Source organism: Schistocerca cancellata, chromosome 4 (assembly GCF_023864275.1).
Source record: "Schistocerca cancellata isolate TAMUIC-IGC-003103 chromosome 4, iqSchCanc2.1, whole genome shotgun sequence".
Classification (NCBI taxonomy): Eukaryota; Metazoa; Arthropoda; class Insecta; order Orthoptera; family Acrididae; genus Schistocerca; species Schistocerca cancellata.
The window spans coordinates 591,459,580-591,474,224 of record NC_064629.1 but is presented as its reverse complement, the minus strand read 5'-3'; the positions used below and the strand labels follow the sequence as shown (position 1 = coordinate 591,474,224).

The 14,645-nt window shown below is 43.3% G+C and overlaps 1 protein-coding gene across 1 annotated transcript in view; it reads right to left on the bottom strand.

Annotated features, from left to right (window-relative positions):
* LOC126184341 (uncharacterized) overlaps positions 1–14,645 on the bottom strand; it is a gene marked incomplete at its 3' end in the record, with an annotated part of 778,475 nt that overhangs the window by 602,324 nt on the left and 161,506 nt on the right. The window lies entirely within an intron of this gene.

The following is a 14,645-nucleotide window of genomic DNA, read 5'->3' as shown; positions in this document are numbered from 1 at the left end:
GGAGGATCGAGTATTTTAGTACACCGTTAACACTCGTAACTGTTTTCTCTATCAATATTATAGCGGAATAATGGCACTTAATGGAATGATGTGACATTTATAATAAAGTCTATCGGGAAAAGAGGCTCAGTAATACACCGATTTCGATGAAACTTGTCACTAAAAGAGCAATAAAAGGCGCTAAATATGAAGATCCAGTTTTCCGCCACAACGAGCTGTCACTCCGCCACGGTATTTTTACGTCGACATCTTGGGAAAACTTCACTATTTCGGTGGTTTGATCCTTCAAATTTAACATATATCTGCACTGTACTAAATGTTTCACTGACAATATTAACAAGAGTTATAACGCTATACTTCCGTTTTCCAGAGCACGTCAACTGTCGTTAAAAATATATCGTTCTATTTAAGAAAACGAAAGCAGTTTCAGTAGTTCACTGAATAATAAAATATGAATGTTATACAAGCATCAAAATGATCACTTTCCTGCGTATTATTACGCGTTGAAGCCTTTGTTCCGATAACTTGAACCGTTTTGATACGTCGACGTTACGTAGGACAACCTACGTAAGTGGCCTTCCATATTGTGGATCGACCTGGAAGTGGCTGATAATGTGTGAATGTTAAACGAACAGAGGTTGGATAAACATATGGAAACATTGAGAGAAACGGATTTTTGAACATAAATGCAGATGCTAGATAAGCCTGCAAGTTCCGTTGTTGTCTCTGACCACAAACAACATCTGTGCAATGACCTCAACACGTTACAAGTGCCAGTGGTGGTCAGAACACTGTTCTTTGTATTTGCGAGTGCATGTTGCCAGCGTTACGTAATTTCTAGCGTGGTCAAATTGTTGGTGCTCATTTGGTGTGTGCTTTCATAAACAAGGGAGCCGAAGTGTTTGGTGTTTCAAGAGCCACTGTCTCAAAAATGACTCTGAGCACTATGGGACTTAACTACTGAGGTCACCAGTCCCCTAGAACTTAGAACTACTTAAACCTAACTAACTTAAGGACGTCACACACATCCATGCCCGAGGCAGGATTCGAACCTGCGACCGTAGCGGTCGCGCGGTTCCAGACTGTAGCGCCTAGAAGGCACTGTCTCGAATATTTATATAATATACCGGGAATGCTAAGTTAAAAGCGGACGAAACTATGTGTTGAGTGATTGTGACTGACTATGATTGAAGAGAATTCTGACGAAAACTAAAAGGACGACGGCTGCAAATGTCACTGCAGAACTGAATTTCGAACTCGCGGTACCTGTCAGCACCAAAACGAGAAAAATGGATCTCCATAAGCTGGGAATCGCAGGGCGAGCTGGAACTTCAAAACCTCTCATTAATGATGCAAATGTCTGTAACAGGAAAACGTGGGGCCGAAGTCATATAACCTGGACTATGGAACAATAGAGGAAAGTTTTTTTTGTAGGATGAGTCATGTTTCACACTTTCCTAGTTCTGTCCGAGTTTACGTCCCATGAGTGAAACATGACGGCGGATCTGTGATGATTTAGCCAGTCATATCGTGGTATTCCATGGTCATCATGGTTATTCTTCACGGTCCAATTAGTGCCAAGGATTATGTGACCATTTTAGTTGACAGATTCATCCTATGGCAAAATGGTTTTCGTCCAATGGTGATGCTGTGTTCCAAGACCGCAGGACCCTGTCCACACGGCTGACATCCTCCACGACTGGTTTTGTGAGCACAAGGATGAATTATCGCCCCTCCTCTGGCCAACCCAGTCACCAGGTCTCAATCTTACTGATCTTTCGTGATCTATTTTGGGGACAAGAGTGCGTGATTGTCATCCACCTCCATCATCGTTACCTGAAGTTGCCACTATTTTGCAGGAACAATGGTATAAGATTCCCTTGAAAACATTACTGGATCTATATTTATCCATTCCTAGTCGGCTCGAAGCTGTCTTGATGGAGTTTCCTACGTCGTATTAGGAATGGTAATATGACGTGTTTTTGGTGTTTCCGCATTTTTGTCCAACCTCTCTAAGTTAGTACAGACAACACGAGGCCTGGGGAGCACTTTAGACGAACCTTTCCTTGTACTTAATTTTTCAAAATCAAACTTTTGCCAACCCAACACTATTTCCTTTTATTTCATCGTTGGGTCGTTATACTTCACAGCCCGTGCTCATTGGATGAAGATTCCGCACATTCTTCCGTTATAGATCTTATAGTGTGACGTGGCGTTACTTACACTAGGGGAAATGGGCAGTGCGGCCATCTGCTGCACTTTTTGCCAACGTCTGGGGCCAAAGAAATGCGTTTAGTGTTCTTAAAACATCACAAATCGCTGGAATGGTGCCCAAAGGAGAGCACCTTATACGAAGGAGCATGTAACACAGCAGTGTAACATTACTGCACAGAAAAAGTCCACACAGCAGTGTATTCAAAGAGGTCTGGCCAGATGGACTGTCGCAGCAGACGACCACGCGGTATTCGGTCCTCGCTGGACAAAAACTCTGAAGTGCAGTCGAGCGGCAGACACGGTATCACTCCGCCTCACAGGCACCGCCACCGCTTTCCGCTGCGACATCTTCACAAGCTGATTGCAGCTGATTACACTGAGATATTGCTAAATCCGACGAGTTGATACAAGGCAAAAGTTGTCATAATTTGTTCAGTGAGGCACACATTGATTTGAGGTAGACCTTCAAATAGTTCCATAACATTAAATTTGTGCAAAATATGTGAAAAGTGGAGAAAACAATTACATTCATCCCTGATCTATCAATATGGTTGCACTGCTTTATAAGTCACATATTACAGCGAAGCAAACCTGTAAATACGACGTTGAAAAGAGCAAGAGTCGCACTCTGTTTTCAGTGCTATTTAAAAATGCCATTTTACGGTATCTAACTTCCTGAGGTAAAAATAATGCAGTCGTATAGGGTGATGTGGGGAATAAAGCTCGTCATGATCACATAACTCCGAGGAGACTGATTTCGATATTATTTTAATTTCTCTAGTCCTTCAGCTGATTTAATGTTGCTTCCATTTCTTCATTCCTGATATAATTCATTATACTTTTATTTCCTACACACGAGAAGCATTCAACACCTTCAGCATTTTTATTGTTTTTCCTCCTCGTGCACTGCGATAAGTCCCCTTATCGCGCATCGGGACCGCCAACATAACTTAAAGCTTCTTAAACAGCATTTTCATGTCTGTCGCCGAAGTCAGTAAATGAGGGTGCTCGTTTTCTCGTTCGTGCAATGACAGCTTTATATCCCGCAGCCTTCGCATACTCTCTGGTTTCCTGTAAATCCATGCAGCTTCATTCCTTCCACAATTGTGTGCTCCTTTTTCCCAGGCGGAATGGTAAAAATACAATGAGGTGGAGCTCCTTGTGACAGTGATCCTTAACGCTTCAACTGGATACATAAGTATCGAATACAAATATTTCCAAAATCAATAGTTTCATCCGAGAGAAACCAGTAAGAGACTGCATGAGAAATATGATTTACTAATTAAAGCTGCAGACGACACGTGGGATGACAGGAACGAAACTACAACGGTTCTTCCTCTTTTTCCTGCCCCCATAGCCACATCTTCATGGGGTCGGCATGTCAATCTGGATTTGGCGGTGTTAGTGGTAGTGGGTGGCCGAATGACCTCCATGCCGCTATCGCACCCCCCCCCCCCACCTGCCCCTTCCCCACGACGGTATTCACCTACTCGGATGTGGGAAACCGCCAAATAATATCATCCAGGCTGTCTGTCTCACTTGACGTTATCGTTAATACGCCTCCCCGAATACCGGCAGTGGAATACTAACGCGGCCGCTGTTCGCATTATCCAATGATTAAATCTATTAAAATAAACAGGGATTTAATTATTGTGCCTGTAATAATGGAAATGCCCCATGAATTATGTCATTCATGGTACAGAAGAACAATATACATCGCAACCTCCTGTTTACACGAGAATGATACAACGAAACGACTTAATAGTGAACTAGTAAGACAGGGAAACCAAAATTTAGCAGTTTAACAGTACATTATGACGCATTAACATTATTTGCTAGCCATACAAAAAGGAATAATATTGCCTAAAACTATGCACGAATAGGGTCGACAGGTAAAGTATTCTATGAGTTTCTTCTGGTTTATAAAGTAAAGAACGTGTTGTCAGTATTCATTTATCATGCCCTATAGGAACCTTTCTAGAGATGGCGTTAACAGCTATGACGAAAACACTGTGGTAGGTCTATGCAAATTTACCAAGTGAGGTAGGAAACTATACAGCCCTACGAAGCTATCTGTCATAAACGGCGAGTTTGCTTGTGGCATTAAGAAACAACGATCTTAGCTCAAGATGTACCGATTTTGGTTACGTCCCAGCAACAAACGCACCAGTACACTGACGGAAAAAGATTGCACCAATAAAAAATAATTAATGTAGTGTAATGAAATTTTGGGAATACATTTGCCTAGTTTGACTTATGATTTAAGTGATTAAGACTGCAAAATCACAGGTTAATGTAAGCGCGAGATAAGACGTTGCAAATGTGAAATGCTTGTACATTTTTAACCGGTGTAACCGCCAGACTGTTGAATGCTGGCATGCAAACGTGTATGCACTGTGTTGTACAGCTGTCGGATTTCAGTTTGTGGGATGGAGCACCATGCCTGTTGCATTTGGTCGGTCAATACAGAGATGGTTCAAATGGCTCTGAGCACTATGGGACTTAACATCTGAGGTCATCAGTCCGCTATACGCAGAACCACTTAAACCTAACTGACCTAAGAACATCACACACATCCATGCCCGAGGCAGGATTCGAACCTGCGACCGTAGCAGCAGTGCGGTTCCGGACTGAAGCGCCTAGAACCGCTCGGCCACAGCTGCCGGCGCTGGCCAAGGGAACATGTCGACATTCTGTATACAACAGCGGTATATGGGCGAGCGTTGTCCTGTTGGTAAACACCCCCTGGAATGCTGTTCGTGTACGGCAGCACGACAGGTATAATCATCAGACTGACGTACAATTTCGCAGTTAGGGTGCGTGGGATAACCACTAGAGTGCTCCTGCTATCGTACGCAATCGCATCCCTGACCAAATCTCCAGGTGTAGTACCAGTGTGTGTAGCACGCAGGCAGCTTGGTTGTAGTCGCTCAGCTAGCCTTCTTCTAACCAACACAAGGCCATCACTGGCACCAAGTAAGGGCCAGCTTCCATCAGAGAACACAACAGACCTCCAACCTGCCCTGCAATGGGCTCTCGCTTGAGTCACTGAGGTCGCAAATGGCTGTGGTTTGTGGTCGGTGGAATACACATTACAAGGGGGGTCTGTCTCGGAGCTAACCTTGAAGCAACCGATTTGTACCATTGATTGTGTCAATGTGGTGCCATCTGCTGCCTAAATTGCTGCCGCAGATGCAGTACGCTACGCTAACACCATACGCCGAACACGATGGTCTTCCCCCTCGGTAGTGCCACGTGAACATTCTCGTGACTGTAGTGTAGTCAGTGTACAGTGGACAAATTCCTGCCAAGTCTTTCTGCAATATCACAAAAGTAACATACAGCTTCTCGTAGCTCTATTACACGACCTCGTTCAAATTAAGTGAGGTGCTGATAATGGCGACTTTGTAGCCTTAAAGGCATTCTTGAGTATTATCAACTCATCACGTCCATTCTCAAAGGTAACTAATGCTCACAACCATTACAGTGTATACTTAAAGTAAACCTGATTTGCACCCTCATAGTGCTGCTACTACGCCACTCTTATGCGACTGTTGTGTAATTTGAACAGACATCATCTTTCAGATGTAGACACACGCCTTCCAACTTTCGTTTATGTCGCACAAATCCATCTTGGTGTTGCCATATTTTTTTCGCCACTGTATTAGATGCGTCGACGTTATCAGAAACCACTGTGAAAATTCGATGGAACTTTGCACAGATGTTTTGAGCAGTGTCTTTAGTGTGCCTGTCGATCGCTTCAAGTCGGTCTTTTCAGTTCAGAGCACAAAGTGATCACGTAGGAGTGCCTAAAACAACAGTGTCTCCAGCGAAGTCTGTGGATCTGGTGAGAGATTTCGCCTGAGACGATGCAGCCCACATAACATAAACGTCATGCCTTTCTTTCTCCAAGATAATTTTCAGCCGAATTCTGCAGGGGCAATGAAGACGCTCCCTCAGAATTTTCGATGGGAAGTGTTTGATCACTCACAATACAGCGCTTAATTGACTCCCTCCATTGCTCATCTCTGCTCACATGGCCACGAAGACAACATTTTGGCACAGACAACGAAAGGTAGACCAGCGTAAAGAATTAGCGGGAACCACCGGCGGCTACTTCCTGTGACGACGGTAATGGAAAGTTTTCAACGTCACGTCGGCTCAGCGACTATTCAGTGAGGTGGTTGGAAGGTGTGGCTAACAGTTGCGAATAAAAAAAATTGATATTCACTGTGGTTTCCATTTCGTGACCGATCGGATCTTTCTGTCCAAACAGCCCTTGTACATGATAGGTGATTTTTGTTCTATAGACATTAGGCCCAGAACTATTTGGTTCTTACACATTACTTGACTACGAAGATAGTAGGTGGGTCTTTATAGCCCCTGAGGATGTCTCCAATATTAAACTAAGGCATAATGCACGCGTAGCAAAAATCACATAGGATATTACCAAGAAAGCTTTTACATGGTACAGCAATAGTCATGTTAGCTACGATCCTGTCAATTCGCACGGTTAAATAATAATAATAAAAAACGTTTCTACAGACTGTTCTCACCGACAAGATATAGTATAATCAGAAGTGAAAGTAGTGTCTAGAGTGTCCAAGGGAAGGGTGATAGCACAATCACTAGCCATGATGTGCACTCATGGAATGACAGACACACTCGGTAGCTCTCTGAGGTTGTTCGTGGGTAAAGCAGTACTATACAGGCATCATCATTATAAAATTCAGGCACAATGTGGACGTTGGATCCTTGGTGCAAAGACTGGCAGCTGAACCTCAGTATTAATAAATTTCACGTACTGCGCGTAAATAGACGAAAAGACGCGGTAATAATAGCGTAGATCTACAATGAGATTTTCTTGGAAACGTTCACAATCGTCAAACATCTAGCATTGTTTATGCGGAACGCTTATAGGTGGAACAGCTACTACATCTAGTTGTCAGGAAAGCAATTACCAGACTGAGATTCATTGGAAGGTCCGCGTAGAAACATACGAGTAAAACTGATCCACGGAAGAGTTTGGTTAAGGCACTGTCGTCCTTCGATTCTTTACCATTTTTTGTCAGGCGCGAACTGTAACAGATTTGAATAACACGAAGGAAATGAAACATTCGCATACAAGTGAATTTACTTCATTACAGTGCTATAGAAAAATGTCTCCAGTAGCAGATGAAATGGTGCCGTTTGTCACTGAAAAGATTTCTCGTAAAATTCCCAGGACACCCTTTCCAAGCCGAGTCTCTCAAAGATGGCGTGTAATATTATAACCGTAAAATTGGAGACATTACGACCATGCAGTGCTCTGTCAACATTCGTACTTCACGCGAAGCTTCCTTGAATACAATAGGAAGGGCAAGGTCATACCCTTACCCTACTTCCGTCCACCACAGGCCGTGATGGTTTGCAGAATCTAAATGTACATGTAGGGTAACAGTCGTCATTTTTTGAGGCACTTGACAACGGTGGAGCTACTGGCCGAGAAAAGAAGGTCGCTGAATTTGGTCATACTGAATTTGTTAGCAGAGACGGGGAGTTTTGGAAAGTATTTGAAATGTCCTCTTGGCATGCCTGCGACTGCAAAAGGAAACGTGTCCGCGCAGTGCAAAAAGTCGCTTGTAGCACATGGATCATACATCGCCGCTACCCTTATACATTATGATGCACTGCGACTACAAAGCGGAGCAATAAATTTTGGACAAGAATGACTGAGGTACAGTACAGAGGCAGATGTTATTGCTAACTGTCCGTGCACATGTCTTTGAGCGTGTTCCGACAGACATATTTGTCACAGTCGCCGGTAAGGGAAGACGTAAGTCCGTGAACTGAACGTGTCACACTGTTTCACAACAATTCATTTCTTCGTATAACTTAAGAGGACAAAAGATTTGGCTCGGAGTACCGCACATCTTCAATGTATCTGTCAGTGATGCCTTTCATTTGTAGCTGAGACCCCAGTCCCAAAAAGGAAGTAAAAGAAGAAGTTACTGTCTAAAGATGTGTCGTCCTCGAGGTCATTAGAGACGCTGTGTAACGCTGTTACTGAAAAATTATACACTGCTCCGTAAAATTTAAGTACGAGATTGATGAAGTAACATTACATGTTAACAATTCGGTGGGAATGCATGAAAGTACAGGAGCATGTTGCCAGGGGTCTCCCAGTCGTGTAAAGAAAGCTGGAAATGACATGGCTTCATCATGACTACAGTGCCAAACGGGGTGGGCCACGCAACAGGTGGCAGTTGATGGAACGAGAAAATACAGTGTGTGCCAGTCGGCGAGCAGTTACAGTGCCCTGAAGTGGTGTTCATCATTACAACATGGCTCGAACACAACATTTGGATAATTTCACACGGACAAGAATCATTGGGAAACTGGTAGAAGGACGAACTGTGACTAGTGCAGCCCAGGAATTTATTATTGCTCACAGTATTATTTCACGTCCACATGGAGCGTTTCGAACCACAGTCACTGCAGCCCGAAGGAGAAAAGGTGATCGACCACGACCGGCTACAGCAGCAGACGATCGCTACATTGTGCAACAGGCAAAAAAAAAAAAAAAAAAAAAAAAAAAAAAAAAAAACCAATAGTGGCTGCAGCTGCAATCATATTTAACAGGACTGTGAAGTGCGCAATTACATAGTCTACAGTGGCACGGCTACTGCCCGGCGACCGATAGACTGTGCGCCGTTGACACCCGCAAATCGGCGGCACCGTTTACGATGGTGCCAACAGCATAGGGACCGGACTAACGAAGAGTGGAGTCGCGTGTTCTCGGATAAGAGCTGATTCAGTCTGAGCAGTGATTCTAGACGTACCTTCACAAGGCGACAGGCTGGAACACGTAATGCACCCAAGAACATTGTCGAACTTGGTCGTTTTGGTGGTGCAGGTGTTGTGGTGTGGGGAGGCATATTGTTGGATGGACGTACTGACCTCCTACTACTTGAATGCGGTACGCCTATTGGTCGAGTTTATTGTGTCACTGTACTTCTTCCCCTTGCTTGTCTTTTCAGGGCTATATTAGGTCACGACTTGATTTTTGTGGATGACAATGCGCAATCGCTTCGAACAGTGGAACGAGAGGATATTCGACAGATGAACTGTCGAGCAACTTCCCCTGACTTAAATCCCGTCAAGCACGTGTGGGATGCGTTGGGTAAAAACACGTTTAACACCCACTCTCATGTCTGAGGTAGGACTCCAAGCCGTGACAAGTGATTTCCAAGGCTGCGAAATTAACCATAGATCACGATGGCTGGGCCGAAAGAAGGAGGGATGGTCAGAGTATATCATTACGTCGACAACCAGGTCATTATAGGTGTAGTATTTGCTCAAATTGTACAATAATGGAGGAAATAACAGGTCGTCACACGTAGAAGAAAATGTCTCCCACTCAAATCAAACGATTTAGGGAAACGGGGGAAGCCGCGTGGACCATGACAAAACGCCCAAGACCGCTCGGCTACCCCGTGCGGCAAATGATTTAGGGGCACTATAAAAAATTTAAATCAGAACGTCCGGATGCGGATGTTGTATCCATTTTTCTCTCATTCGCTTCCGATTATTTAACTATTGACAGTACTCATGACTGTTCAGAAACTATAATTTTTTGACTATAGCTGGAACTGCCATGTTCGAGAGATTTAGTAGATACTAAACGAACTACAGCTGTCTTGTCTAATTTAGCTCACGCTGTTGTTTATCAGGGAGTAGATATAAGAAACTGGTACACAAACTAATGAATTATTACTCTGTAAGACGAACAATCTCTGTGTTAATTACAGCAGTACGGAAAATCCTGGAAACAGTTACGGTTCGTGAGTCCATGTGCTGCCCACGCTGTGTGCTAGTCGAGTAATAAGCTTTTGTAAGGGAAATCTCTTTAACCGTTAAGACTGAGTGATTAAAAGAACGTTCGCGCTTGCAGCAAGCGTCAGAAGACGCAGATAATTCTGCCTAGCAGAGACCATCGCTCGGCAATAAACTCGTGGAAACGTGGGCATTATACTTAATTGTACTCGCTGGTCCACGCAAATGTCGTACGAAGTAAAAACTCTACAAAGAACAAAGAAATAGTGTGTAGTAAAATCTCTTTAGTCAAGAGGTCGTTATCGAAGCATAAGATAACAACGAAACACGTAAAGCGTATGAGGCTCTCAGACGTTGGTACAGACCACAACAAAACCATTTTACATTCCGACCCAGATTACCTCATTCACAATTTTAAGAACATTAAAATGAAACAAAATAGAACGGAGAAAAGTATCGGTGACAGACAGGCTTCAAAACAAAATGCTGCTATGATTTAATCATCAATCACGTGACTGTGTACTAGCACATGACGTGACAAATCAAACATCTGGTCATGACACCACCTCACAACATACATCTTGATTTGAATGCTGCAAGAGTAGTACCTCTTACTCGAAGAATAATACAGCATACTTTAACTTTCAGTAACAGACATAGAAAAAAAATGTTTGACTGTCCGAAGGATGGTTCGAACTCCACTAAACTTTGCTATGAGTGATACTACTGCAAGTGGAAAGTTACCGCCTTGTTCTAGAGTGTAAAACTGCTAACATACCCAGTTGTGTGAAGAGACAGTTAAATATGGAATCTGAAACATGATGCAACGTTCACGTTCAGAAAGAATCCAGCACTAACAGCAATCACAGAAAAAAATATTAAAAGGAACCATAGGTGCCACACATCAAGAAAACCCATAAAATAAAACTTTTGCCTTTCATTCTCATTTTTATCCATCAGTTGACTGGCATGCAAAAATTACTTTAACTACTGGAACGTTTAGTAACGCATCGAAATTGTACAATAACCTTACCCGCAGCTTCTGATGAACAGAATCGATATGAGGTTTGGTGCGGTTTGAATGGGGGTGGATTTTGCATTTGTTGTTAAACAGAATAGCTTTACAACGTTAAGGTGGATTTTAACGCTTCATCTAATATTAGATTTAAGAAATAAAGGTGGTCTGCAAAGGAAAGAAGAACTGAGAACCCACGATACCTGTGTTATCGATCACGATGACACTTATACCTAAGTGTCGTCAAATAGATGTAGGTTTTCTGACGACGAATAGTACGGCGTTCTGAAAGTGAGTTTTGTGTGCATGCTTGCTGCCAGTTTGCCGGCTGCCAACACGGAAAACCGCTTCGTTTCAGCTTCTGTGCGGCGATATCGTCTTACCGGCAATATGAGTCCCCTGGAATGGCTGGACAGTCTCATTGTTCCCGAGTTCACCGTGAAACTGCGGTACGTACGGAACTCAAAACAAGGCGAAGGCTACGCACTTGCGGACGTTAAGAAGAGTTCAGAGAGTTACAGGCGAAACTGAATTACCTTGAAGCCCATATTAGTGTACGTTCAAATTGCCTTACATGGAATACATTAATACTAGTTTTGTTTGACCTCAGGGCTCCTTCGACAGTGAAGTCATTAGAGGTAGATACCTAATGAGTTGAAGAAGAATGCAAGGACCCGACGTCCTTACTGATTAAGACCGCTGTTTTCTTTTTTGTCCAAGGAAAATCTAAATAGCAAGCTCGGACTGAGACTAGAAAGAAAAAAGAAAGAAAGATTTAACGTCTTGTTGACAGCGAGATCATTAGAGACGGCACACCAGCTCAGATTGCGAAAGGATGTGAAAGTCAAATGGCTGTGTCTTTTCCAATGGAATAATTGAGGCAGTCGCGTATGCGATTCAGGGCAATCAAATGAAACCTAAATCTGGATGAATGGACAGGGAATCCCGTTTATGCTGGATGCGAGTCTAATGCCTTTAACTACTGCGCTTCTTAAGTCTGTTAGAGATTCGAATTCGCCTCGATCACAATGCTCGGAAATTAAAAAAATAATAAATAAACGGATGGTGCATCCAAAGACATTAGCTCACTGACAGTGAGTAATTATTCCACTCTTGTAAAGAAAGAACTAGGATGATATATTAAGCTAGTACAGTTCCCATGTGAAACAATTTCCCTTTACTTTGGCTAAAGGAATAGCATATGCAGTACAAAAAAGAAAAAAAAATGTTTGTGTGCTATGGTTGACAAGAAGACCCCGAGGGAGATGTTCAGACGCCTAATTGATAAAGGTTTATTCCTTACTGCACAATGTCACCATTCTCTCATGAAGTGCAAGAGTTGTATGTTGTATGTTGCTAGTCCATGAACTAGGTGGGAAACAGCTTTAGTCCATGGACTACCAACGTTGGAAATCGTAATTACAGCAAACGATTTTTTTAACCTCCGCGAGTTGTTTGTAAGAGAAAAACATGAGAAAACTTAACACAGTATCGCACTTGTACTTACCACATAATGCATTTGTTATATATATATATATATATATATATATATATATATATATATATATATATATATATATATATATAAATCATTTATTGCAGGCCACTGAATGTGCTTCATAAATAAAAGAAGCGAAATGTATAGGCAAAAAACAAATTGCCTTTCATTTAGCTGAAAAGACAGAACATACCTCAATTAATTTTTGAAGCAACTGCGAAACAACAGGGAACGGAAAGAATTACACCCTGGATTATCTTTGTGTTACCACACGCCTCCACCTCATGGCCAAATGCTGAAGGTGAAATTTTCGTATAATATCAGGAGTCGAACCGGCCTCTTCCGCGTCGACTGACAGCACACAGACATGCGTTAGCGACATTTTCTTTCCTGTCTCATGCTTCATCATTTTTCTTGTGCAGTTCTGTGCTGATGTCGCATGACTATACCGGCGACCTCGGCAAGAAAGTTGCTAGTAAACAAGTGTCAATATGCCGATGTGACCACGTAGACCTGTCTTTGATGAATATTCAGTATAACTATGTTGTTTTTGTCAATGTTTTTCCCATGTAAACCAGTGCCATGTACCAGAATGATGTGCTCCTTGGGAGCATTCTGCAACATTCGTTCACGGCGTCAAGTAACACTATTACGAACTTGTCCTACATGAGATGTCTGCAGCTCACAATGTATTTCAGGGGAAGCGCAGCGTCCATGTAGGTGTCTAAGACGACTGACAACCAGTTCATGAGCAATTTTCTCCTTGAAACACGCGTTACGGAAGCGATTTACATGAATGGTAGTAAGGGATTGTCATAGGATTCCTGTTCAAGGAAAGAGAGAGCAGACTTACTGAAACGATGATGAGTTATCATGCTTTCGTGGTGAAATTGTATTGGGAGTGGCACTGCAGTCCGAAGTAAGTGCCGATTACGACGGCGCGTTCAGTCAAAATGACATACTACAGCCAGATAAACTACGGTGCAGACTCCTGTTTACCACAACAGTTCAGTTCCCTATGCTGAGTATACGATTTCTAAGCGGACTAATGATGAATATGGTTCAAATGGCTCTGAGCACTATGGGACTTAACATCTGTGGTCATCAGTCCCCTAGAACTTAGAACTACTTAAACCTAACTAACCTAAGGACATAACACACATCCATGCCCGAGGCAGGATTCGAACCTGCGACCGTAGCGGTCACGCGGTTCCAGACTGAAGCGCCTAGAACCGCACGGCCACGCCGGCCGGCAATGATGAATAACCCATGACAACGACAGTATATAAACGGGAAGATAGAAGACGAGGAATTATCGTCCGGCCTGTGATGTCATCTGAGAGTGAGAACGAACTCGGGTTGGGCTGTATCCTTTCCAAAGGTACGAGAGAAATTCAAAAAATAAGTTACACATTATTATGGCAGGCCACATAGCTTTTATTGAATGCTGTAGTACCCTTCACAGAGACACACATACCTGACACTGTGCCGGCCGCTGTGGCCGAGAGGTTCTAGGCGCTTCAGTCCGGAACCGCGCCACTGCTACGGTCGCAGGTTCGAATCCTGCCTCGGGCATGGATGTGTGTGATGTCCTTAGGTTTTGACGATTTCAAATTTGAATAGCGCGCGCTAAAAACAAGATACAGCGACGGTCTCGCCATCTATTAGTAACGCTGAGTGTCAAGTGTTATCAAACATACAGGTCACTAATCATGTCGTACTGGTCAAAGCGACGTAGTGTGTTCGCGGCAGAGTGCTATTTTCGCTACGGCGAATCTATCGTGAGCGTGAAACGTGCTTTTCGTAAGCATTTCAAGATTCAACTGCGATATCCAAGTCCTGCTCGCGCAACAATATTGAACTGTGTAAGAAACTTCCGTGCAGCTGCCAGTGCATCGAATCGGAGGTCAACCGGCCCTCAGAAAACCGCCCGAACCCTCGAGAACATCGAACGTGTACGTAGAAGTTTACCGGCAAGCCCTCCTCATTCGTTATGAAAATGTGCCCAAACGCAGAACATTTCGCTGGCATCCACTCATCGCATAGTCCGGTGTGATCTGCATTATCATCCGTACAAATTATGTCTCGAATGGCTTTCTCGTT